The sequence below is a fragment of the Amphiprion ocellaris genome, chromosome 1, assembly GCF_022539595.1.
Source record: "Amphiprion ocellaris isolate individual 3 ecotype Okinawa chromosome 1, ASM2253959v1, whole genome shotgun sequence".
Classification (NCBI taxonomy): Eukaryota; Metazoa; Chordata; class Actinopteri; family Pomacentridae; genus Amphiprion; species Amphiprion ocellaris.
The window spans coordinates 14644775-14670968 of NC_072766.1; the positions used below are offsets into that span (position 1 = coordinate 14644775).

A 26194-nucleotide genomic window follows, 5' to 3' on the forward strand; every position below is an offset into this window, starting at 1 on the left:
CTTTAGTAGCTTCAAGGTCAATTTCTGTTTTGTTTTTGTCTGGTTTTTTTAGCCACGTGGATCTGAATATTTTAATATCAGCATCTACTAAGTCTGCAAGAGTTCAAGTGGACTATCATTTTCTGCACCAAATGTATGTCATGTACTGTATGCGGCATCCTCGGCAATATTTCTGTTACCCTGTGACACGTGCTGTTCCTTTTTCTTTTTTTTCTTTAGGCAAACACAATAAACAAAGTAGCTCATCTTCTTGCATTCATGAAGTCACCATCATATATTCTAGTATACGTGTTGTGGAACATTTCTGCCTCACATACCCCTGATTAGAGTACATAGAGAAACTTATGTCCGCACCCAGTCTTGGGGCTTAAAGATCAGAAAAATTGAGACACAGGACTAAAATTTCAGTTTTGGTCAGCCTGTGCTGCGAACGCCCAATCAGCCGCCCCAACCTCCTCCATATGGCTGCAGAACAAAGATGCCACTTGTGCTGGATAGGGAAAAAATGCCAGTAAACCCTGTCCAAGCAGAAATGATTTTTTCTCCAAAACATATTTGGCAAAGCAAATTAGTTGTGCAGAAATATGTTTTTAAGGGGACAATGTTGGGAACAAACATGTGGAGTATTGATGTGAGCAATCTAAACCCACAGCTACACAGTTCCCTACCTAATTATGGGCAGCAACAGTTTATGACTGAAGGTGTGACATATTCTAACCACCATATCTTATCCCCACCTGGCAGAGTGTTCCCCTGAATGCACCCACAGCCTTGAATCAGAATCCTTAGCAGGGCCTCACCCGGCTTAAATGCAGGGTGTTCCTTATTAGCATTGAGCAAAAGATAGGACCGTGAAGGCTAGATAGGCGAGAACCCCCTTGGGGGAAACAGGAAGGATAGATGACACTTTGGCTTTGACTTAGACCTGTTTGGATTTAATAGCACTTTGTCACTGTCTTGACTTGCAGACATAAAAATGGAGCTGCCACGAAGGCTCTATACCACACAACTGGTTACGAAGAAAAGCCCACGCATACGCAGACTCAAGAAGACGAAAAGAAAATAGCAATGTAACTTTAATCACATCCAGACCTATAAATATAACTCTGAGCTGTAGTAATGGTAATCAGAAACAGAGTGGTCCCATCAGGAGCCAGTTCACTCTCTGTTTTTCATTAAAATGCTGGCCACTACTTCTCACATCTCGGTGTGCATTTAAATAGTTAATGGACTGCCCATCCGCTTGGCTACTGTAAGTTGGGGGTTTTGAGGAGGTGTGATGGAGCGCTTCAAAAGTTTCTCTTTCAGATCAGAAAGAGGGACTTTACAATCTTGCAATATTCATGATGTGTTTAGGAACTCTATACCCTTTCCTTGCTTTGAAGTTAAAGCAATACCAGATTTCATCTGTATCTCAGAAACTCTTGGTCTTTGGTCAATCAGTAATTGGGCACCAATATAAACACATACAGTATATATCTTTTTTTCATTACCTCTTGTTTTTCTTCGCACGTTCAGACAAACGGTGGGCCTTCATGTGTTAATTCCAGTTTTCTCATGAGAAATCTACGTGCCGGTACCCTGATCACGTTACATGACAGTACCCTCGTGCCAGTTTGATTAGAATTTTTCAATGTGACAGCCGAGTCCATCCATCGTTCTTCATCTAACCCAGTTAAGAAGGAGTTCAATCACACTGTGTATGCACTCACTTTGTTTTGGTAGATTTCTCCTCATGTATTCAGCTGAAATGCGCTGTCACCGTTCTGAGGAAATGCAGTAAAGTGTGTGAGGAAGGAGATCAGTCAAGGAGTGAGGGTAACTCTATACAGATCCAGGATACCAGGTAGGAAGTCTGAATTCTTGCACTGAACCCATACAGAGACTTTAGCACAGGCGGCAGGACCTCTTTGAAGGAAACCATAAAATATTAAGGGGAAGTGGATACCTCACTTGGCTTAATGCGGACATGAGTCAGGCCACACATCGGCTCATAAGATAAATCCTCTTTTTCTCTCTTTATCTCTCTCTGTCTCACTCCCACCCTTACTCTCTCTCTTTCACTCTGTGTGGTAAGAAAAGTGTCATGGAGCTTTGAGCTACGCAGACTTCAAACATGTCTGTCTGCTATTGGCAGTCTTCCCACAGGCAAGGGTTCAAGTTCTTCAGCCACTCCACCCACAATCACCAGCTCCACCTACAGTTATTTGTCTTCATCTTAGAAGCCTTGTTTTGTTTACTTATGTATATGTATTAAACAAGAACTGGATTAGATGTAAAAAGTGTTTTTTTCACCTTTAAGCAGCTTCAAATCTAGCAATGTTACTATTTTATTCTCTTTACTTCAGTGAATACAGGAAAATTATTTATTCATTCAAAAGCTATTTCTTATATTGCACAGTTAAATGGAGGTGAAACAAGCATTTAATGCATTAATCAAATAATTTAAGACATTTTCAAAAAAAAAAGGTCTCAAGGTTTCAGCAATTTTAGCTTCTGAAATACAAACATTTGCATCTAAATCTTTATGTGTTGGGCTGCTGGTTGGACAAAACAAGCTGACATCACCTTGACCTGAGAGGCTGTGGTAGGAGTTCTTTAGTTTTCTGATGTTTTTAGGTCGGCGATTAATCTAAAATAACAGATGACTAAGAATAAGAGATAAGTTGCAGCTCTAATATTATGTACTGCATGCCCGTTAAAAGAGGGTAAAGAAATGTACAGATAGAAGTTTACTTTCCTAACATAACAAAAAGATACAAAAAAGAAAGATTGAGACTGAGACAGAGAGACAGTGCAATACCGAATACATCCATCAAATTGGTGCCACTGTGCTCTGACTGCTTTTAACCCTACAGCGATCTACCCCTCTGTCTCCATCCATCCATCTCCCCTCCTCCTCTCTCTTAGAGGACCGCTCAAAGTTACTGATACACAGTATGCCAAGCCAGATGGTCAGCCGCACGGTCGAAGCATGTACCACTCGGTTTCAACACCCCTCTAACAAACCCTCCTCCCAACTCCAGATGGCATGCCATGCCTGGTTCTAGTGCCACAGGGGGACTGCGACAGTATCGGTGTGACTCGAGTGCCTTGCGGCATCGTCCGTGTGCATGTGCGTGCGCGCTTGTTTCGGTATGCATACATAAGCTTGTGCGCTTGTCCCTTAAGTGCTCTTGTTTGGTTGTGTGTTTTAAAGGGTCCCACACTCAAACGACTTCGTCTCGTGGGCTGCTGATTTCTCCCCTTTGGCCAAGTTTGGCTGCTGCGGTTCAATATGGAGTTCCTTCACTAAGAATCCTCCCCACTGAGCTTCACTGTTTAAGTAAGTGATTCCAAAGGGGAAAATAGGGCCTGTGAAATCTTTTGTAGATATCCAAGATACACTTCACTGCTGGAGGTATCATTTATACATCCATATGTGTTCCTTTACTGCAGTTTCTCTTATAGGAGCCTGTGTTTATCCAGGCAGAACACTGAAGTTGCGTTTCAATAAACCGTTTTACCATCAAAGGCTCATTGACAGTCTATCTGCTATCAGCTGTCTAGACACATCCAGTCATATTTATATACTTCACAGGGTCACTGACCCTTCTGTTTTATTTGGCTTGGTGTGTCCCACACACAATATGCAGAAAACACATGATCTTTAGCATTATATGAAAAAGAAACTCACCAAAGGAGAGGCGCTGCGGTGTTTGTGTTGAGTATTGAAATTACAGAGACTGCTCCCTCTGTGGTGTTTATCCTCCTGCTTCACCCCGCAAATGTCAGGGGGCTTTGAAAAGCAGTGAAAGGAGGAAACCAGAGGAGGAACTATGCCTCTGATCTGGGAATATTTCTGCTGATCACCCTTCTAAATTAAAAAGCAGTTATGAATAATCCTCACTGGATACTCTACTTAAATTAATGCCTCAATTAGATTGGGAACATTAAAGGTAGTAATGATTCCACTCCTCTGTATTGTAATTTAAGGCCTGCTTGCTCTTCCCTGGGAAAGCAGCTCTTTGCAGTGAATATATTAGAGTAGATTAATGAGGGGAGGATATGGCGGTGGCTCACACTGAAAGCCAGGCCACTCTGCATCCTCTCTTTTCACACAGCCTTGATGGCATTAAAAGAGGTGGCTTATCAATCATGCAGTCTTTGTCAGTCAAGAAATCTTTGCAGAAAGTTTTGGATACAACTCTTACGTGTAACTTAGCATAAATGCCAGCTCCGCCATTGAACAGCGTATGGTAAGAAGTGATATTAGCTGCCATCTGGGCAAGGGCACAACTCAGTCAGGACCATCACCTCTCTGTGCTGCTGTGAGTCACTCCATGGCTCCACCTGAGCGCTGGGGCGGGGTTGTAACGATCGCTGCGTGTAAGTGATCCATCCCTAATCGATCCAGACTGTCAGCATGGACTAGACATTCACCTCTGCCTGTTATCTCTATCTGTAAGGAAGCCTGCCTCAGCCACGGCAGTGACCACAGGCTAACCTAGCTGGTCAGCTCCAGTCACAACCTACTGTAGTGGAGATGAGTCACCTATAACTCCCAGCCAGGTTCTGGATCTGGGTCCAAAGTCAGATTTAACTTCGGTGAAATTAACAGCAGAAGGATGTTGGCTGGCTTATATTGTATTAATAGGTTAAATCTATGGTGACCTTATTTTTGGTGAAGCAGCGTGATAATTGGAAGTCCTGCACAACACTGGGGATTACCATGTTTATCCTCCTATAATCCCCATAAACATTAAGACACAACGAGCTACATGCTGATTAGCTTCAGGCGGGAGCAATCAATCAGAGAGAGATAAATACCTCCTCTGGCTTTCTTGCCACATGAAATAAGGGTAAGTAAACAGCTAATGTCGTACTGCTGCGGACTTTTTGTGGCTTTACCGAGTCTGCAGGCATCATGTGAAATGATACCATGTGAACTGTCCTCGAGCTAGTTATCATCTACAAGAAAGCCAAATAACACTTACAACAAAACATTTCCTAATACTGCATTTTTCAGTAACATTTCAGATGAAGTTTGTAACTTTAAATTAAATTGGATTTTTTTTTTTAAATGCGAGTAATTCAGATAAATAGTCAATTCTTTCCGTAACTCCTAGTTGACAATCAGAAGTGTAAACATTTATCGCATGCCCCAGGCCTGTGGGTAGGATGGCTCCTTTGGCAGACAGGAGGCCATTTTGCCATGCTGCATATTTGCCTATTCAGACTGGGAATGGGCAGAACCCCTCAAGCAGAACATATTCAGGAGGTGCGTTTTGAGGACTTCATGTTTGCAAATGACTTGCAGGTACACACATAAAACCCCCTACCTGCTCTCGATAAAGAGACTTGTTGAAACCCAGACAAGCGCGGCTGCTCAGCGACTCTAACCAGATGCAGGCTGGAGGAGACAGGTTGTGTGGTGAGATGGAAGAAGGGGAGGAGGGCGGCGGCGGCGGCAGCATCCGCTCTTTCCTTGTCCGTGCGACGCCATGATAAGGAGACACTAGAGCTTGTTTACATGCGGCAATGGGAAAACAAATTGAAAATCCCTGCCGGGACGCAGATGCATATCAAAACAGGATTATTTTAGAAATAATCGCCCATGCCACAAACTGTCACCAGCTAATCTCCACTTTGTTAGAATTCAAATTACTTTCCCATGTTTACATTGCCATTACTGCAAGGGCAGGGACCAGGGACTCTATGGGGGCCTATTTGCACAAGAGTAGCAATAAAAAACAGATAAAATAAACTTTCCATAAATATTCCAGACCAGAGAGAATGCTCAGGTCTTGTTGGTGCAATAGGAATATTGAATAGGACAAGCTTTTGGAATAATGGAGACTGAAAGGAGCAGCTATAAAGCAGAGGCAGCAGACAGATTGAAATTATGATGGTCTGTCTATCTGGTAGAGAGATAGACTGGCAAAGGGAAGAGCCAATCAGAGGGGGACAAAAACTATTGGAATAGCCTCCACTGACCTCCACCTGGCCAGGATATGTTAGGCTCAGCGAGAGTGAGCCAAGCAAATCTGCACTTGGCTAAGAAGAATAGAAGTGCATTAAGTTTGAGCTCTGTCGGAGGCAGAGGCGTCTCTTGTCTCTGGATCAGGTTGCTGGTGTTTATCACTTCTAGCTGTGCTGGCACTGAGGGCAGACACCCTATCCCTTATCCAGGGCTGTCAGTCAGCGGGCCGAACCATCTCAGTCATAGCAGCCTCGAGCGTCAGCCTGCTTCAGCACTGAAGGGAGCCATGGAAAAACACACAAGGCTTATTGCCCCATATCCCAACCGATCAATGGGGCTTGTCCTTAAGTGAGAACGGAAGTGCAAAGCTGTGCGAAACAGTTCTCATGTATCAGAAGCCTTGCCAAGTCATTACACTGTTAATTCTAAATATGCAGACCAAAAAACAAAAAAAAAAACAAATACAAATTTACACCTCTCAAAGTTAATTGAATTGAGAAAAGTCAGCTGAGGCAATGAGGAGACGAGCTTCTGTGCACGCAGAAACATGTAGTCCTCCATTAAGCAGCATAAGAGATATCATCGGCCTGCGTGTTTCTCAAAAAACTCCTTTCTCGCGGTCAGAGTCTCTGCAGTAGTCTATTTGTTGCTTTGCCGTGCTGTCATAGAGGTTGGCCTTATGGTTCCCAGAAGGATAGGGGATGTGTCTTGTGGTGAAAACCACACTGTGTGACAGACACAGAGGAGACATGAGGAAAGCGGTTCTCATCCATGTTCGCTGCAGCAGTGGTCACATCAAAGGCTATTAACTTGTTTTGCTTTGGTTCTGCAAGGGCTCCGACATTCTTATCCTTAGCAAATCGCAACAAATTCACTTACAAATTAAACATTCACAATGTCTTTGGAAAAGAAAAATAGTGTCATTTTTGTGGCCTAAACACTGCGATGGGTGACCAAGCGCACATATTGATGGCGTTAACCCGGAGTGTTCAGTTCACAATGTGGGCCTGTTTCTGTGAAGCAAAGCATGCAGTCTGAGAGGAGACACTGTGGTGGTGACTCGAATCTACGACTCTGCTCTGACTTTGCTCTTATGTTCCCAGCCCTTGCCTGAGGCGGCAAACGGCTTTGCTCACTAAAGGAGGGAGGAGAGGGAGTGCGGTGTGGGATGGGAGGGGAGAGCAGACAGAGGTAGGTTAGATTAGGTTTGACAGGGTAATGCTTTGAAAAGGGGCCTGTTAGATGATTTATTCTCAAACACCTATCCATAATGGGCTGCTGCGTGTTTCTATTACGGCTGATGGAGACGGCGCTATGCTCACTTTCGTAGACACTCAGTGGTCTGCCGTGCTGTCTGTCCCTCCTTTATATTTTCTTTCTCTTCATCTTTTCTGCTGTCCCTTATGCACTCCCACTGAGATGCACTCATGAAAGTTCTCGCCGCTCCTCCTCCTCCTTTCACTCTTTAACATTACTCACTCATCAAAGATTCCCAACTGATATTTTGTCAGTTAGTTCAGCTTTGGATCTTTTAACAGCAGAACAGGCACGCAACATCACAACTCAGGAGAGAGAGCTTTGCCGGAGCTTACGTTGTCTGTCCTCAGACTCAGCGTGAGACTTCGTGCCTGGTAGCTGTGTGACTGCCCCTGTAACTAAGCCAAAGGAGGCCTGTCTTTTTAAATTTTTTACTTGTCGTCTCACCCTTCAGGGTTGCAGCACTCCGTGTGGGAGTGTAGTGGTTTTAGCGTATACCAGAAATGGAGGAGGATGGAGGAGACAGTCAAATAGGAAACATCTCTGAAAGGGTGAATGAAAGAGGATGTTATACCGCAGCTACCCTCCAGTGATCGAAACCTTAAGCTGTTTGTTTAATCTAAATGAGAAGAGGACTGCAATGCAACGCACACAAACCCATGCTGCACAACATAAATTATATATACATCCCAGTGAAACCGACATCACTTTGCCTTCTAATATCGCTACTCTTTATGGTCTCCTTTTATTTCTCAGCGCTCATCTCAGTCGACAATAGCACAGAGTGCAGCTGAGTGCACACACTTGACATGCTGCAAGCCTCCTCCACTGAAAGTATTTACAAAGTGTCTGCGTTACATGTTTCTGCTGAGAATATTTTCACTTTTCAGTCGTTTTATCTACTTTCATAACCATGTCTGAGGGGACGAGTTCAGAGCATGACTTCCTGTGACTGGGGCGAACCAGGCTGATGACAGTGGTTTCAGTTAAGTAGGGTCAAAGTTGACGTAGGAACATTAGAGCAGCCAGTAAGAGGGTTAGCTGGCACTGCTTGGACAAACCAAACAGGAAGTAGCGTTTTACTCTGCAAGGCTGAGAAAGATATCGGTCTAGAGAGAACTACGATGGGGTTATGGTAAGATATGGATGCCCGCTCTAAGCCATGGCAGGAAGGAGCAGAAATAGATATCATTCTTTCCGCAGTGCTGGGAAGGTGCAGCTCATATCGGACAATCATATTACAGAGGAAAACAAACACAACTGTAAGACAAGAAATTAGACGTTTGGGGGAACGTTGTAAATTTACAGTGAGCAAGTAATGCAAATACTTCTTTAAAGAAAAACTAGATATAAATACACTTTTGTTAAAGGTCATCACAGATTTTTTTTTATGTTCTACCTGTGACTGGCCAAGTCTAGCAGCAGAGATATTGTTATTAACTTGTGATTTTTTTTTTAAAAAATCCAGTGCAAATCCTGTTTCCATTCTTTGTTCGAGTGTTAGAATAAGTGCCTCTTTATTTTTCTCCATGCAATCTGCTTTTACACACCTTTTTTTTTCTTCTTACGCACCCCCTGATCTCAAACACATTTATACACTCCTACAAAAGGGTACTTAATTACAGTTTTTGCTAACATGAATTGGACATTTGTATGATTTGTACCTCTCCATCCTAATTCTGATTTATCAACATTTGTTTATGGGCCTGAAAAGCTAAAAGGATCTCCGACGCAATTCAATACAACCCTTTCACAAATAATGCATTTTTAGAAATGTCAAACAATATAACTATAAATAAAACACCTTCCCACAACACACACAAATGCACACGGCTACAAAGGCAGCACGGCTACATAACTGGATGCATTAGTGTTTTGTCTCTTCCAGCAGAAAGCCTGGGTCACTATGTACCATTGCAATAAATCCAGTTAATTCATTGTCAAGACAGTTTGCTGAAAACCAACATTCATTATGTAAGCTCGCTCAGCGGAACATGTCAGCGGGCATTTTAGATGTTCAGAGTCTGTTAGTGTTTTCGTTTGCACAGCAGTGGCAGAAGCTGCAGTCTCGCATTCCGGTGACTTTTGAGGCGGTGAGAAATGATACGCTATCTGTGGCAACAGAAACTTCACTACCTGCCTCTCTCCCTTTTACTTGGCCCCCCACGGATGTTGGTTTGCGCCTGCAGTTGCATGCAAACGCACATAAACAAACGCAGTGTGACACTCACACACATCTGTGAACCTCAGTGTGACCACCTTTACCACAGGTTGCCTTTGGAACCCCCCACCCCAGACTCCCGAACTGTCAGTAGCAGGTAGAAGAGCCGTGGTTTCTATTGTTACATTTCAGACCGCTGCATGGCAATTTAATTTTCATTTCCTATCCAAATCCAGTTTGAGGGCAGCTTCTTAAATGAAACGCTACTGAAAAAAACCGAATACTAGATCATTATCTGTATGAATTCTAATCTGCAGAAAAGCTTACTGCGAATGTCAGAGTCTGAAACAAATTTGTAAGAGTGCAGTTTTTGTTTGAACAATGACCATGGATTGATTTCCTTTTAAATACACTTAAAGATAAAGCTGATCTATTTTTTTTTCCTGCACCCATGCTGAGCAGAGAGCATGACAGAGACAGAAAACCGAAGGGCGGTTTAAGAAAGCGCGGAAAAGGCTGTATAAAGGTTGGCTCACACATTACTAGAAAACAAGGATGGAGCGGTCACAACCCACATACTGTGATCCTGAGGGAGGAGTGTGATGATGATGATGATGATGAAACAACTGATGATTCACACTTTACTGTCAGAAGTTGTCAAGGAAACGCTCACTCACACACCTAGAAAAACAGCGTGCGATTGCACCGCCGTGGTTGGCATTGACTCATGTCACATCTCCTGCACTGTGTCTCTCGGCCAGTTGCTTTCACTCATATCAACAGATATATGCACACAGCCTTGTTGGTTTTAGATCAACATTGCCGCCAGGTGACCCCTAAACAACATACTCGTTCGTCTTGATTCATCAGTGCCGTGTGACTGTGCACACATACTGTATCTAAGTGCACTTGTGAGTTTGTGTATATGTTTTTCTCAGTACCTTTGAGGTGTAGATAGTGAAATCTCTGTACTCCATCAGTGTGTTCACAGTAGAACCAGATGCCTATGCAGGCCTGTGTGCGTGTTCCCATTGTGTCTAAACCTGTCTATGCTTCTCGCCTTGCTTCTGTCTCCTCCACAACCTGGTCCTATTAACTCCTTCCCATGAAGAGGTTGGGACAATGAGGATTACTCTATAAAATACTGTTAAACTTCCTGCCAAGTGGGCCACCTCCAGTCACAATGAAAGCTTGGAAAACAAGGGCAAACACACTGTAAAAATAATCACAGTCCTCTTCCTAATGGTGTTTGTAAGAGACAAATGGACAGGGTTTACCTCAGCCTGTGCAATGACTGTTAACAAACTACAGAACATAAAGACTCATTTTGTATATTTGTTGCTTTTCTGTGATTGTCCGTCTAACTTACACAACCTGACAGTGAAACTACTCGTTGGATACATCAAGCAGAGTAAAAATCACCAGTATTAGTCAATTAGTTGTAGTAATTAACTAATACTGTATATAGTATTTTGTGGTCATTCCTTTGCTCTACGAGTATTGTCCTTATGACCTGAGGCTACCATGTATGTCTTCCAGGCCGAGTGGTAGCTGTCCAAACACTGATAGAGCTCTTCCAGAGCTTCCTCCTGTCACCTCAAGTTCTGACAGCTAAAACAAACCCTGACCCATGCATCTGTCACTGACATGCCACAGGTATGTGAAAAGCAGGAAATCGTCTCTTCTTCCAGTGTGTTCATGTGTGCATTTGTGACTGCCTATGGTTACGTTTGCATGAAATGTAGTTGCCTCTTAGTGTCCCTGTGGACAGCTACTTTTAGATCTGTGTGTGAATCTGAGAGGGGGATTTATTGTACTATGTGTTTATTGCTGCTATTTTATGTACATCATGCCATTCATAAATCCAAGAAATAACCCACTTTTGCTCTTGCTACTGAGAATGGGAAGACCTTACTCAGATAAGAATGAACTCTGACCAAACAGGCATCCTGCCTGTGTCTCCTATGCTTTTCTAACCCTAACCCAGGGAGCAGCTGAGGGCCTGGAAGCCTGTGTCTTTATGGTCCCCCCGGGCTCATAAAGCTGCCAGGCCCAGGATGCAGCACACTCTACTAACCATGTCACTCCCAGCTCCCTCCACATCAATGGAGTCTGCTCATGTCAAGTGTGGTGTGGGATGTTTGATAGTCGTCTCTTGCATGCCGCTGGGTGTTAAGATAACAAAAGCAGGTAGTTTCTCACCCCCTCACTCTGCAGCACCCTCTTGGAAGCCATTTACTATCAGTCATTTCTGTGACAGAGAGAGAGGGAGGAGTGGAAAGGATGAGGAGGCAGAATAAAAAGGATCGTAAAAAAGTTTTCAAAGTAGGCGGACAGCAAGTGTGTAATGTCTTTCTTAAATGTCTTTCGGTTTCTTATATGTGAGTGCTCCAGTGCACACCTTCTACCTGCAACGACTCCCGTTATCTTAGTTGTCTTTTAACTTTCTCTGGTTTGGTTTTAACTTTCTTTTCTTAAAAAACTATCTCAGTGAGAAATCAGTGCTTTGGCCATGCACCATGCTTACAGACTCCTCCTTGGATGAAGTGCTGAATGCTTGAAGGCCATGAGAGTAGAGCCAAGAGCCCAGAACAGACTCCCTTGGACCAGGTTAAGTTACAGCACAACCGGGGACAGGCCTATACACTTTCATCACACACACATGCACACACACACACAGTGATGAATCACACTCAAGCCTCATGACTGCAAAATAAATACTTGGGTTTGGTTTTAATGAGTGTACCAGGTTCAAGCTTAACCTGGAATGCTGTTGAGTGACCAGCAGAGAATCCTATTGATAGAGACATGGGTTGGGTTGCTCTCTGATTAGCAAGCAGGTGGATTTTTTTCTTATGCATGTACTGTGTAGCGGAGAATTTGTCTCAATCTTTTGAACTTTCAGAGGGATTTCTGACTCATTTCATTTACTAAGAAACATAAAACAAAAAGTGCACCTCTGTGTATTTATCAGTGTATCTGTGTGACTCACATAGAGAAAGAAAGAGACCACACAACAAACACACACAAGTAAGAGTGCCATGTAAGGGTCAGTGGTGAGTATTTAAATATTATCTTATCGAACCATATTGGTTTTTCGAGACCAGTATGAGTGTAATTAAACTGGGCAGACTAACCACATGATTAACATTTGTGAACTGTACGCACTGTGCAGTTTACACTGTGAGATGTTAAATAAGACAGCATGGTATATATGCAGATAAGTGACAAAGGAAAAAAACAACATACAGTACAATACAGCACCTTTCTTCCTAAATTTCTTCCTATCATCCTGAAAGAGACCATCATTGGATAAAGATGATCATCCAAAAACTATGTGTTGATTTGCAGCGACTGTTTCCTCCAAGGGGACAAATGAATCCAAACCACCAAGCCAGCAAAATGTCACCTACTGGGTGCACTCACTGTAGGGTCAAGGGTTCAGATTTTTCTTTTAATTTGTCACCTGTCTGTATATTATAACACACAGCTGTGGAAAGCTTTAACTGATATATGATTTAACCTCTTACAAAATACACGTGAGGGACAAAAAGAGGTTTGAAAGGGAGTCTGTATCAATTTAAAAAAAAAAAGATGAAAGTCAAACTGCAGTAAGGGAAGCAGTGGTAAGAGAAAGCCCAGAAAGAGTACATTTCAGGGAAAGCCTTTATCCTGAGCCTGTGCACGGCAGCCTGTGTGATCAATATAAATAGCATGAAATGGGTTGTTATAAACTTGTCAAGAGTTGTAAATGATCCCTCAAGGAAAAACGTGAACAGAAAAGAGCAGCAAGTCGTATGTACAAGTTCAGACATGCAGCCAAACATATATTACAACATGTGAATGGATACCCCCCCCCCAACTCAAACACACACACACACACACACACACACACACACACACACACACACACACACACGCAGCTGAGTGGCTGAGCAATCAGAATTACTATTACTGACTTGTGTGTGGGAAAATGGAGAAAGTGAACTGAACAAAATATGCTTTTCTTAAGCAAATTACTTTTTCACAAGCACAAAAAAACCCAAACTTGGCAGGCACACAATGAAGTGAACATGTATTTTTAAGAATGCATGCACACACACACCACTGCTTAAAGCTGACCTAAGGCAATACTTTTCCTTCAATAATGCAAACAAACATCTTTATTGCTTTGTTTGGTGGATGGCATGATTTATGAGAAAAACTTCTGAACAGCAGTATTTCAGTTGCCGTATACCAGGGGACAGTGAAAGGGCTGACTGCAGGGAGAGGAGCAGACACAGCAGCTGAGTCCATCAGACAGACATGCTGTACACGCTGCCTCTTGTGGTCACAGGCAGCACATCCAGTTGTAAAACTCATTAAAAGTAATATCTTACTACTGTTTATTTTAAAGTGATTAATTTGAAGTTTGCACCATTTTGTTGTCTTCTGTTTCCTCTACCTTCTGTTTAAGCCCATTCATTTATCCCAGGTAAGTCGAGAGAAGGCGATTCAATGATTATAGGGACTTATTGTATTATAACTCAGCCAGAGATTAAAGGGAGAAACGGGTGGAAGGATGAGGGAAGGCTAAAGTGCTGTGCTGGCATTTTATACACACAAAGACTTTTTAATGCATATGCATCCCCCAATTCTCTTCACAAATGGGTGCACCTTGAGCGAATATATTCCAAGATATCTTTCCAACTAACTTTTGAGGTAAAACAAAAAAGGAAGGGAAAAAAAGAAAGACTCGGATTCCGGCTGACAACAGTGGAGCGTGTGTGTAACCACTCAATGCACTTGCTTCGCCAGAGTGCTCCCAGTGATGGTCGCTAACGGTAACCGTGATTCGGTGGATATCACACAGACTGGCTAATGAGCATTAGCATTATAGCTAAGAGACGCACAGGTAAAAACACAGAGGAAGGAACCTCCTGAGGATATGTCTAACTTTTTAAATCCCCCTTTTTTCCTCTCCTTTATTTTCCCCCTACGGACCATTAGCCAGTAGATCCCTCCCACCTCCCCACTGCAGCTCCCTCCCTCCCTGCCTTTTTTCTTTCTTTCAGCACGGTGCAATTAGCGCTCTCATTGAATATTGAAGGTATGAAGAAGAATGGGGCTTTTTAGCCGTTTCTCTTCCGCTAAGACCATAGCTCCACTGAGGGATGGCTGAAGGCTTCGACTAAATCAGGATGCTGAGCTACAGCAACAGCACTTAGAGCCAAACAATCACTGATCATTTATTTAGTCAGCCTTATTTATTCATCTCCGTTTGCTGTTGCTCAGAGCTGTGATTATTTCACTTAGGATAATTCTCATGCGATTCTCTCTTCTTAAAGAAGACAACTCTTCTGAGATGCTCAAATTAATGAGAATCCTTGAGCACAATTTTGCCAAAATAGATGATTTTTAACACATCTGATTGTTCTGGGGAGAAAAAGCCAAAAATGTATTTCATCAGTTGTAGGAAATTCATTAGTCGTGACCTTTTTATCTCCTCTGCGTTTTTGAAATGCATCAGCATGATCTTATTTTCTAAAGTGCGTAGCTCTTGTGTTGTACGGTGCTTGCAAGATGTATCATACCTCTGCTCTGTGTAATTCAGAACAGAGAATAGCCCCACTGTACTGAGTTGTGTTGCATGGACATTTGCCTGAGGGCTGTGCAGCAGGTAAGTGGCAGAGGAGCCGGTATGGATCTGCCAGCAGAGTTTCTCAGGGCCCATCACACCCGTCTGCCATGCACAAAACACTAGCGTTGTCTATAAACTCTCTATGCCCTGTGGCCACATAATCGGACACGATCCTGATTAACACAAGCCTTCTCCAACCATGTATAAACATCCACGCATGCAAACGCACGCGCACCAAAACACATGTGGTACGTGCTTTCCCCCAGACCTCGCACATTCACACGCTCAAACACCAGACATTGATTCTCACACATGCTAGATTACAATGTCTCATTCTCTCACCGTCTAATACCCAAACCCAGCTCACATTGCACTCTATAAATACATTCACAGTCTTAACAGGACTGAGTATCAGGTCTGGTATGCTGCTGAACTTCACAACTTGTTGGTTGTAGGGCAGATCCCCCACAGCAAGGCTCTGGTGGGTATGGATGGGTGAGGATTAGGGTGGAGGTAACTGAAACCCTCTTGGATATGTTGGTGTTCTGACTTGTCATTACAAGTTGTTCTTTTGGCCTTATGAATGTGTACATTTCACTTTTTGTTGTTATTAACACTCCAATGTAGTAGTCACTCCGTGTACACTCATTTTAGATAATTTTTACACAAAGAATTTTATTCTAGTAAGGTGTTATGTTAATTAGGCCAACATATCTTTACTTTTTGTAGAAAATAAAATGATAGCAGGATGGTGTGATCATACTCTGATGTTATGCTGCAGTACTGGAACACACAAGCTCACACACTGATATAGGAAGGAAAGTATTGCCGTCTTGTGTCTCCTACCACTTCCTTTCATATAGCTGTGCTCTGTGGTGGTGTGGAGTCATAATGCATAACATAAATGCACCACACATAGACGGTGATGCAAATACAGGAATCAAATACACACACAGAGTCATTTCCAGGAAGTCACGTCTCACTGCTGTGCAACTGGCCAGGCAGCGGCAGACACTTATCACTCTCATTTCTTGAGATTTGATGTGTCTCCTTATACTGAGCAGCACTTGCTGCAGACAGCTTCATTCAACCACATTCAAATAAACGCAGCGATAGCAAATGCATGAATCACAAAATGAGGGAGAGAAGTTGAAATGAGACAGGTTGCAGCCAGAGAAGAGACTTGCTATAGGCAAGGGCCAGACCACAGTAGGAGACAGGCTCCAGCCTTCCCTTACAGCTCCATCAATGTTTAATGCAGTGGGGCAGAGAAGGGGCCGAGCCTGGGCTGGCACCCTCGCAGAGGAGGTCTTCTCTGGAGTCGACAGGCTGGAGGGAGACCACAGTGTTTTAAAGAGTGTGACAGGAGACAAGGGTCTGTCACACAAAGCGCCTCGTGGGAGACACTCCATCTCAGAGGTCACAGTGTTTTGTAAAGCTTTGTTTCAGCAGAGTAGCCGTTTCTCCTAAAAACTCTGCTTATGTTTATTTTTAACTTAGCAAATTAGTTTTGCAAGAAGTGCAATATCACAGTAAAACCTTTAAATTTAACCTGTGGTAAACAATTTTCAACGTGATTACTTGTTTCGTTTGCCTACGACATCTACTTCTGCAACTGAAACATTAAGGTTAGAGTGTTGAGGTACTGGTCAGGATTTTTAAAATATTTTCTTTTAACTTTGGACAAAGACATGCGAAGCGTCTCAAAATTCGATTCAACTACAGTGTATTTGAAATCGTTTCATATCAACCCTAACTGCAAGGGAATACAGCACAAGCATACAGTGTGTAGCTTCTGGCAGGAATGTGAGAATGTCGAAGATAATACTTTTTATGAGCATGACTTGATGAAAGGCTCGCAAAGTTTGAGCCAATTTGTGGGAGGGCATCCTGCGAGGATAAACACACAGCACCGGGCCGTGGCCAGCTAGACTCCTACTCTGTGATCAGAGCAGGGAGAAGTTAGCTTTCCTCGAGTCCATTCTAACTCAGTGGGATACACAGACAGAAAAGCCGCACACATTTGCAGAAGGAAGCGTCTGTGCACATCTTAGAACCCAGACGCCTACAAGCTGTGATTACCTGGACTAGAGTCTGCCTTCCCTGTCATTGGGGGTATCGGCTGAAGGAGGGTCTGAGCATGTTTGGGGGAGGAGGGGCGACAAACAGAGTTACACAGTGACCTTCATCAGCTGTGCCCATGGAGAGGGTTGTGGCAGATACAGAGGACAGAAAGAGGCAATACTGGACAAGATTGCAGGTATAAATTGATAAATTAGCAGCAAGGAATGCACATTGAACATCACAGAGCAAGGTGCCGATTGCAGTTAAGAGATCTTCACTTTCAAACATGATTTTTAATTCATTTTCTTTACTACGTTTTTTTTATTTATTAATTTTTTTGCAGCTGTTTGGATTTATTTGTCAAACTGACAGCGGCAGTGCCACACCTCAATTCTCTGTCAACACATAAACATCCAGCAATGCACATATTAGCTCAGGCATGTGTCCTGAAGGGATGTCAAACCTACGGCATCTGTGGTTGGCAGGCAGGGAGGGAGATGGAGAAAGGGAAAAGGAGAGGGAAGAGGGAGGGAAAGTGCTGACTCTGACACCGTCTCTGTGCGCCGCTAACACAGGAACCAATTAGCTAGGAGCCAGCTTCCGTTGCCTGCGCTGTTATAGGACCTCCTCTCTCAGTCCCCAGGGCTGACTGCAGCCTGAGGGCTATGGTGGCACATATACTGTATACAGTAGACAAGCTATAGGAGAGACACAGATACTCAGCAGACATGCTACATACAGTGACGCAATGTGGCCTTCCAGACGAAAAAGGACAGATGAGAGAGCAGACAGACACGAACAGTTCAAAGAGGTAAACGGCGGTATACTGTAGTGGATCTGGGGTTATAACAGACATGAAAACAGCACAAGGGAGCAGGCTGTAGTTAAACTTAACAACACACTGTGACTGACCTGTGCCACCTTATCCTTATATCAACTGTGGTAGCTCAGTACAAAACACCTCACAACCTCACGTACTGCACCGCCTGCTACTCATTTCCTCTCCAGTAACAAACATATTTCACAATTTCCACAGACTGTGACGTCGTCTATTTAAAAAAACACCAGCACTTCACATCAACTCACACCTCAGATGAACACAGGTGCAAGGCATACATCGCATGCATGTGCACTCGAGGATTCAAAGACCCACTTTACTGTTCTTACATGCCCACAAGTCTCAATACAGCCAGAATTTACACTTGCACATGTATCCACACACCTCCCTAACCTACACACACCACCTCGCTGTCCTGCTCAAAGAGGGCACCGGGTGACGCAGTCTTTTTATGACAATTATTGATCCTCTGGAGCGCAGTAAAAACTATCCCCAGACAGACAACAAAAATAACTGTAACCATATAACAGCTTCCTGCCAGGGGAACAGATCCCACAGAGTGGCCACGTGACCGGGCTATTCCTGGAGCATACTGTAGACCCCTAGCAGGCCCGGGGCACTGACCAGGCACACACTCACATATACAGGATGAGGAGAGGAGAAGGTTACAGAAAAGTATATGTTTAGACTTTGTCAGTTCTTCTGGCTGAAAAATGAGCGTTTCGTGTATTTCTGTTCACTGAGAGGCTTTCAATTTGATTGTTTATGTGCAGCTCCTCTCCCTCACCATATGGTGCTGCTCACTTTTAATTATGATAATATCAAAGTCTTTGTCTTGCATAGTCCATTTATGTAATAACATTTTCTCAGTGCAGTACTCACGACATACACCGCCCTTCATGCCCACGCGCAATCGCTCCTCCGGTAGAGACATAACTTATCGAATGTTTCCTCTTCGCAAACCTAAGTGTCTTCAGAGTACTACACGGCAAAACACAAAAGGAGAGGACCCTGAATACAAGTTATTTCAAGTGTAAAAGTGTGCTATTGTGTTCGGGGCTCGCTGGTTGAATTTGTACCACAGGGACAATAGACGAGATAAGTCTGTATTTCTCCCACAGAACAATTTGGCTGTCAGTAGGGAGGAATAACTGTTATAAAGCTGTCTTTGATTCCGCCACCCTGTCATTAATAGAGTCGGCTAAAACACAGCCCCTATAAGGACGGCGACTACCTGAGAGGAATTATACAATGGCAGAGAGAGACAGTCAGAAAAAGTGGAACCCTTGATGTTGAATATTGTATACTGTAGGCTATGGTAGTGTTTCTCAACTTTTTTTGTTTGACATATTCCCACGGCTCTATTGCAGGTGCAACATCTTCTCTACATCAGATTTATTCCACCAATGATTGGCCTCATGGAGCTGCTTGAAATAATTTCACAGCAGAGGACACTGATCCTGCAAATGTCACTGTTCATATATTTTGTGGATTTTATGACTGACTCAAGTAGTCATCAGTAGGTGATAGCAAGACATTAATATATTAAAGTTTAGACTGCACCAATTAAATGGATATATAAACAGAAAAGAGGAGAAAAACCTGCATTAAATAAATGGAACAAGTAACATAGAAGCAGGGGGACGGAGGGGGTCTGGATATGATCTGCAGATTCAGAGCAGTAAGCTGGGCTGTCAGACAAACAACGTTCTGTCTTGTCAAACTCCGACACTCCACAGTCCACATTAAGTTCTGGCTCCCAGCCAGCCCGGTGACAGAAACCTCTCATCAATGCCATTCTTCATCTGTCCTCAGAGTGCCATTGTCTGCCATGTTTGAACCACTTCAGCTCTGATCTCTGTTCAGACCAGCATATAATATAGTCACTGAAGTACTGAAATCCTGGCGTCACAGTCTGCACACACACACACGCACACGCACATATATACACACATGCACGCACACACACACGCACATTTCTTTCTAAATACTACACACTGGCACACAGAGTAACCGAGAGAGACTGCAAAGAAAAGTGACATAACAGATCTTATTTCATTTTCCTAATAACTTATCATCTGTCTGTGTTATCACCTCGTTAGCGGTTGCGGTGGTAGCTCCACTAAATGAGACATAACACTGACTAGCGCTTTGCAGCCCTCCTGCCCCTCCACGGGAGCTTTCAGCTGGGGGAAGGTCTGTTTGATCTCAACACTTATCTGCTTCATTTCTGTTCTCTTATGTGGTACTCACCAACCATCACTTTGATTTGTGGTCAGGCTCAAGTCAAGTGCATTAACCACATCGCACACAGATGTGTACATTTGGCTGCATAAACATACGCACAAATACACACACCATCAAAACAAAATAGCCCTTCTTGCACACCTCAGGTGGAGTGAAATGAATGTGCTCAGCCTGCCAGGTGTTTGATAGCATGTTAGAAACTGTTTGTTTAGACTGTAGTCATGAGCTGCTGAAGAAAACACGAGCATACAGTCGGTGCTGTGTAATGGACAGAGTAATTTTTTTTTCATCTGCCAGAATGACTCATATGCTCAGTATTCACTCATAGATAAATCTGTAAATTGCTGCCTTTGTTGCATCCAGATGTCCGATCACGTAATTATTCCAAATTAAAGCAAAGTTCTGCACTAAAACTGAATAAGTCGCAGCTCTGTTAAGTACTCTTGAAGAGTTAAAAATGAATCACTTTCATCCTAACGAGGAACGAAAGCTACAATCTGTGCATCAAAACCAATGATTAAGATTTTGCTCTTTTAACAAAGCACTGGACGCAGATATTTTAGTGTCATACTGTACAGCGTTCATTCTTTCATGTTCAAATGAGCTCCCAGCTTAAGAAATGCACGCATAGCCTTTCACATTTAAAATAATTACTATGTCACAGTTTGTTCAGCTGTAGCAGCAGAAGCAGCCTCAGAATTTGTTTGTTGATTTTCTTATGCTGCATTCATGCAATGCAGGGAGATTGGAAGCTCTCATGTCATGAATTTCCAAGATTCCCCTGTGTAGCAACAGCACTTAAACAGCCGAAAGTAACCGCTTTTGTTGTGCTACGTGTTTGTGGAAGTTTGTTTAGTAATTGAATCTAACACAAGCAGTTTAGTACGTTTTAAGTTTGCAGAATTGATTTAAAAACAGAAAAAGCTGTCTGTGCTGTACTCATAGGTGAAAAGAAATTTATCAAATAATCAAAACCGAAAGGAAAGTATTTATTTTTTCAAGAACGTTGCTTTACTTCAGGTCTCCAAACCTACCAGACAGTGAAGACGCACTCAGATAAATAGGATTAAGCAGCGGATAACTGTGGCACAGCACCAAAGAGGGTCAGTGAAATTGAAAACATACTATTTCCCTGCTCTGTATCCTATTCCTGTACGCTAGTCCTGTGCATCTATATGTGAAATAGATTCGCATGCCATCCAGAGTCCTTCACGCTGCTTGGTAGCGACGTCCCTAAATATAAAGGAAGGTAAGTATGCATGTAGATTAGGTCGCGCACAGGAGATGCACCCCGAGAAGCAGTTGGCCTGTTTTAGCGGAGGAAAGTATTTTTCTGCTGGTGAAAGAGAAACACTGGAGGGTAGGCTTTTCTGCAGTGTCTGCAATAAGAGTGTTAATTTCTGGAGGTGTCTCCTCTTCGATGGGGGTTGTTGCTAAAGACTAGAAGGGAAGAAGGGGGGAGTTAGGAGGTTTGGGGGATGCTGGGGGCTTCTAGTAGCAGGTTATCTGTTTAAATAAAGCCTTGCAAAGCTGTGTGATCGGGGAAGAAAAACACACATGCAGAAAAAAAGGCATCACTGCAGACACATTCTCAAGCACATGCATGAAAGGCAGTACATTTTCGAGGTTAACATGAAAGAGGTCACCAAAGTGAGCACAAACAGTATGTCGCTTTTTTCCAAAGCCTTCTGACTTATTGTTTCCACCCTTTAGGGTGCTGTGTTTGTGTGTAAAACATGTTTTATGGAGAGCAGAACAATAGTAAAGGACTGGATTCCTGTTAGCGCAGCAGTGGGAACCATTTGAATTCTTCTTGTGGTTTTGGTTTTATTTTTGTGTTTGTTACACTAACAGCTAAATTAGGGAAATAAGCAGGAGTTTAACATTGCTAATTACACAGTCATACATCACAATATGGGTGTTTCATAGGCCACAGGAAAAAAAAATCATTCTGTGTTTGATTCTCTGCGTGTAAGAAGTCATGAAGTAAATGAGTTTGTGCTTGCTTATTATCCGCTCACTTATCTTTATGTCTGCAAGAAGCACAGTGAGAGGAAGAACGAAAAGATAGCAAAAGAAACAAAGAGAGGAAGAGACGCTGACAAACACATAGAGAACGAGTGTGAACGTGCTGTAGATAAAGAGTGGAGATTTCAGATATAGCCTTCAGCAGTTTAGCCATGATGGTGGCTGAACACAGCTGTCAGACCCAGATGGTGAGGTGCTAATAACATTCAGAGTTTTGCAGCGCACCGTTTATTTTCTAATAATAAAACTGTTAGCGCTTGCTAATAGCATAGCCACTGCCTGCCAAGCACACGTTCCGGCTGACACTCACACCACTCCGCTGCCATTTACGTGCCATACTGCCGAGCCGAATGGGCCTATAGTAGGTCCTTACACAGCAAGAAAGACACACACTCGCATACTGACCAGAGGAGCATTATGTGTAGCCAAGCAGATCAGAATGGGCAAGCAGAAGTGGGTGTTATAAACATGAAGTAATAAAGGTGGAGGCAAATGCAAAACCTTAGGAGGACATGAGCAAACTTCTCTTGTAGATTGGATTTTTTTTTAAAAGTAGGTGTATTTTCGTAACTTTTTCAAATATAACCCTGAATTATGACTTTATGCCTGTACAATTCCGGGTATTTGTTCCTTTTGAGAGTGAACAGACAGCCTTATTATTGACTATTAGGCCCCTGATCAGATGGGTGTATGTGTGTTTGCTAAGTGAATGACTGATCCAGCCTTTACCAGATGCTGCTGACGGGTCTGCGAGGAATCAGCCAAATCTACTGCAGCACATGTAGTATTTGACTATAAGATGCACTTTTCTTTAGTTGAAGATTAAGCTTTGAAAACTGTTGAAACATGCATTTTAAAAATAACAGATTCTTTTCAGAAGTAAGAAGTAATGCAGGTGCACACTGAATAGAAATACGTTCAGAATACCACTAAGAAAATGCGAAAAAAAATATGGAACATGTAATAAAACTTTTTTTTAAAAAGGTAAATCAAATTCATGAATGACTGGTGTCTGGACTGGGCAGAACACCCAGACTCCCAGGGACAAAAACAAAAGGTGCTATTCTGCGAAACGGCTGACTCATCACAGTGCGTTCTACAATAGAGAGCTACTGTGGCGTGACACAGTATGTCACTGACCCTAAAAGACCGCTGTTTCCTTTTATAGACTTTCCCATTCTAGGTTAGATCGATAGTCTGCTGCCATGTCTGATTTAAAATTATATTTTATCTACCTGTTGTGAAGACATTTTTCACTTTATGTTTATGCAGTGACTTGACATCTAACAGCATTAACAATGTTCACATGCATCTTTAAATTTTTGACTTGTGTGACTCCAGTCACTCCTTTCTAGCTCCTTATGTCTGAGAAATTCACTAAATTGAAGTGTAGGTGTGTGTATGTAAAAAAAAAATTAAGAAAGAGAACAGAACGAACAAGCTGTTTGTCAGTATCATACGAGCTTGTTTCACCTTGCACATTATTTATTAAATATTTCAACAGGAGCCAATTTCCCGTTAAGTGTCATTACAGTGTTTCTGCAAACACGTACGCCTGCAATGTGCCACAATTAATTGGACTTCATTTCCGGGAGATAATTTCCGACTGTTAGGAAGGCTGTAAAGGCACATCACCGTGCACATAATTACATAGGAAGGCAGGAGCAGCCTGCAGAATTTATCTTCCACCCAAATATGAGAGGCTGGTGAGTGGGACTTTGCTCCAGCCTTTGAAGAGGCGTTTATGTCTGTATGCTAACAGTCTCTAAATGAGCTAGCACTGTCATATCACTAAGATGCAGCTTCATTTAGGTATAAACTCACTGAGTCGGTGCTTCTGTATCACTGAGACCCTCAAAATATTTACTGAACGAATGAATTACAAAGATGCTGAATTAAATTACATCACCCTGGTGTACAAGGGAAAAAAATAGAACAGTACAGGAACAATAAACCAGAAAAAGCAAACAACATGAATTAACTTTAAATTAACTCTGTATTCGGCAGTGGCTCTCCAGCTGTCTCATGTAACTGAAAGCAGAAACCTGTGTCTTGGGTAATTGAGCCCCCCTCTGCCAGAGTTATCATTTTGCTGATCATTATGCAGGGAAGTGTAACAGAGGAAAGCAGCTAGTTGGCTCAAAAGCAAAATCACCTCTGCATTGGAAGGCTTGAAACGGACAATAATAAAGACAAGATGTGAGGTGCTTGGAGGACAGGAGGGCTGTCAAGTGCCACAGCGGGGGGGCGCTTTTGTTAACGGTCTTTCCAGTCAGGGTTTGTGGAAAACTGGAATAGAACAGAGCGATGAAAAGAAGAGTGTTGACTTAAAAAGGAAATTAAATGATTCGTGGAAGTCTATGAGGTGTATGAAGCACTGGTGAGTTGTTAACATGGAAAAATCTGGTCTGTCTGTGTGTATTCCTGCATGCTTGTGTGTGTGTGTGTGTGCGCATGTGCATATGTGCGTGTGTGTGTGTGTGTGTGTGTGTGTGTGTGTGTGTGTGTGTGTGTGTGTGTGTGTGTGTGTGTGTGTGTGTGTGTGTGACAGAAGGTTCCGGGGCTGCTGTGTGCAGTACCGGCTGGCAGGGTGGCTGTCAGAATGGCCCTGTTTCCTGTGTCAGCTCTAAAATAGGTCCAAACACAGCAGAGATGCACGACACACTCTGGCTATTTACAGCACTCACACAGTGTGTGCACAGGATGCTGCCAAGTGTATGGAACCAGACGCACTCTGTAATACTGTATCTGCTCACAGACTGATGGAAATATGTATTCGCTTTCAACAGCATGCACTACAACAATGCGAAGGAATGCTGCAAGAAAAATATATCTTTAACCGTGCAAGATGCAGTGTAGCCAGTATTCTTGTGTGGAATCTTTTACACCTCACAGTAAATGTGTGTGAGTCAGTGCGTGCACGCCCTTGACCCCTCCATATGTAGGTGTTGTGAGACTATCGTGTATGGTAGGGCCACTGTGCTCCGCTTATGTCACTGCACCCACCTCCTGTTCACTGGAACGTTGCCCTCTGTGTGTCCGTGACAACCGGCAAACCTCCCAAATGATTCAGACATGCTACCACCTTGCTGCCTTGCTCTGAGCATAAATCTTTCCATGTGCACACACACACAGGTAAACAGATACTCAACACTCCACTGCAAGAACAGGTTAGTCTATGCACTCGTGATCACAGTTTCTTACCATTTGGTCACATCCCACATTGAATTATACATTAAGTTTCATCTCCTTTAAACCATTCTTCTTGGAGAGAGCCAGTTCTCTACATTTCTATCTCTGTTTTCCTTCTTTTCACGGGACATTCACAGTTTTGATCTATCTCTATATATCAGTAGCTGATCACTGTTTCACAATGAACCCACTCATCTGAAACCAGGCTGCCTGACACAACATCCCCGCCTCTGTCCATTTACTGCCACGCTTGTTCATGTAAAGCAGCAGAAAGTCTGCAGTCAGTCGTCACATTTTATCAGCTACCAAAAACTGTTCCAACAGTTTGACCTCAAAAATCACACTGCAGACTATGTATGAGAAACTTAGCAGTTATCTCAAGTGACGTTCTTGCACCTCAGGAGGATGTTCTGCTTATCTGTCCGTGTCAAACCATAATTACGGTCTTGAAGTCCTTAGTTTCTGATTTACTCTAATGCAGACTTTGTTCGTGGAGGCGCCCACAAAACTGAGTCAAGTCAGGTTTGACAGTGTCTCTACTAAAGTTATCATCTGCGTTTGGCAGTACCTTGTCGCCATGTGTGTTTTAAGGTCCACCCCCGCTGTTCCCATGCAACGCGACAATACTTGATCGAGTGCCATCAAAGATGGTTGAATATTTGCAAGATGCCCCACTTACCATATCGCTCAGGCGAATAAAATTCCTAGCAGTATTTGTTTGTGCATGTTTGCCCATTACATAAGTGTTGTGAGTTTTGTCCACCACTGTTTTTAGTTTCTCGAGTAACCCCCGTCAGAGATGACATTAAGTTTGAGGCTATATTT

The 26194-nt window shown here is 43.0% G+C and overlaps 1 protein-coding gene across 2 annotated transcripts in view; it reads right to left on the bottom strand.

Annotated features, from left to right (window-relative positions):
* Window positions 1-26194, bottom strand: part of mafa (MAF bZIP transcription factor a) — a 71959-nt gene that overhangs the window by 26579 nt on the left and 19186 nt on the right. The window contains exon 3 of one of the 2 annotated variants that reach the window (XR_004847828.2): window positions 11583-11631. The exons of the other annotated variant lie outside the window; for it this stretch is intronic. The gene's annotated coding sequence lies outside the window, so the exon portion shown is untranslated. The remainder of the gene's footprint in view (window positions 1-11582; window positions 11632-26194) is intronic. 2 annotated transcript variants of the gene reach the window in all.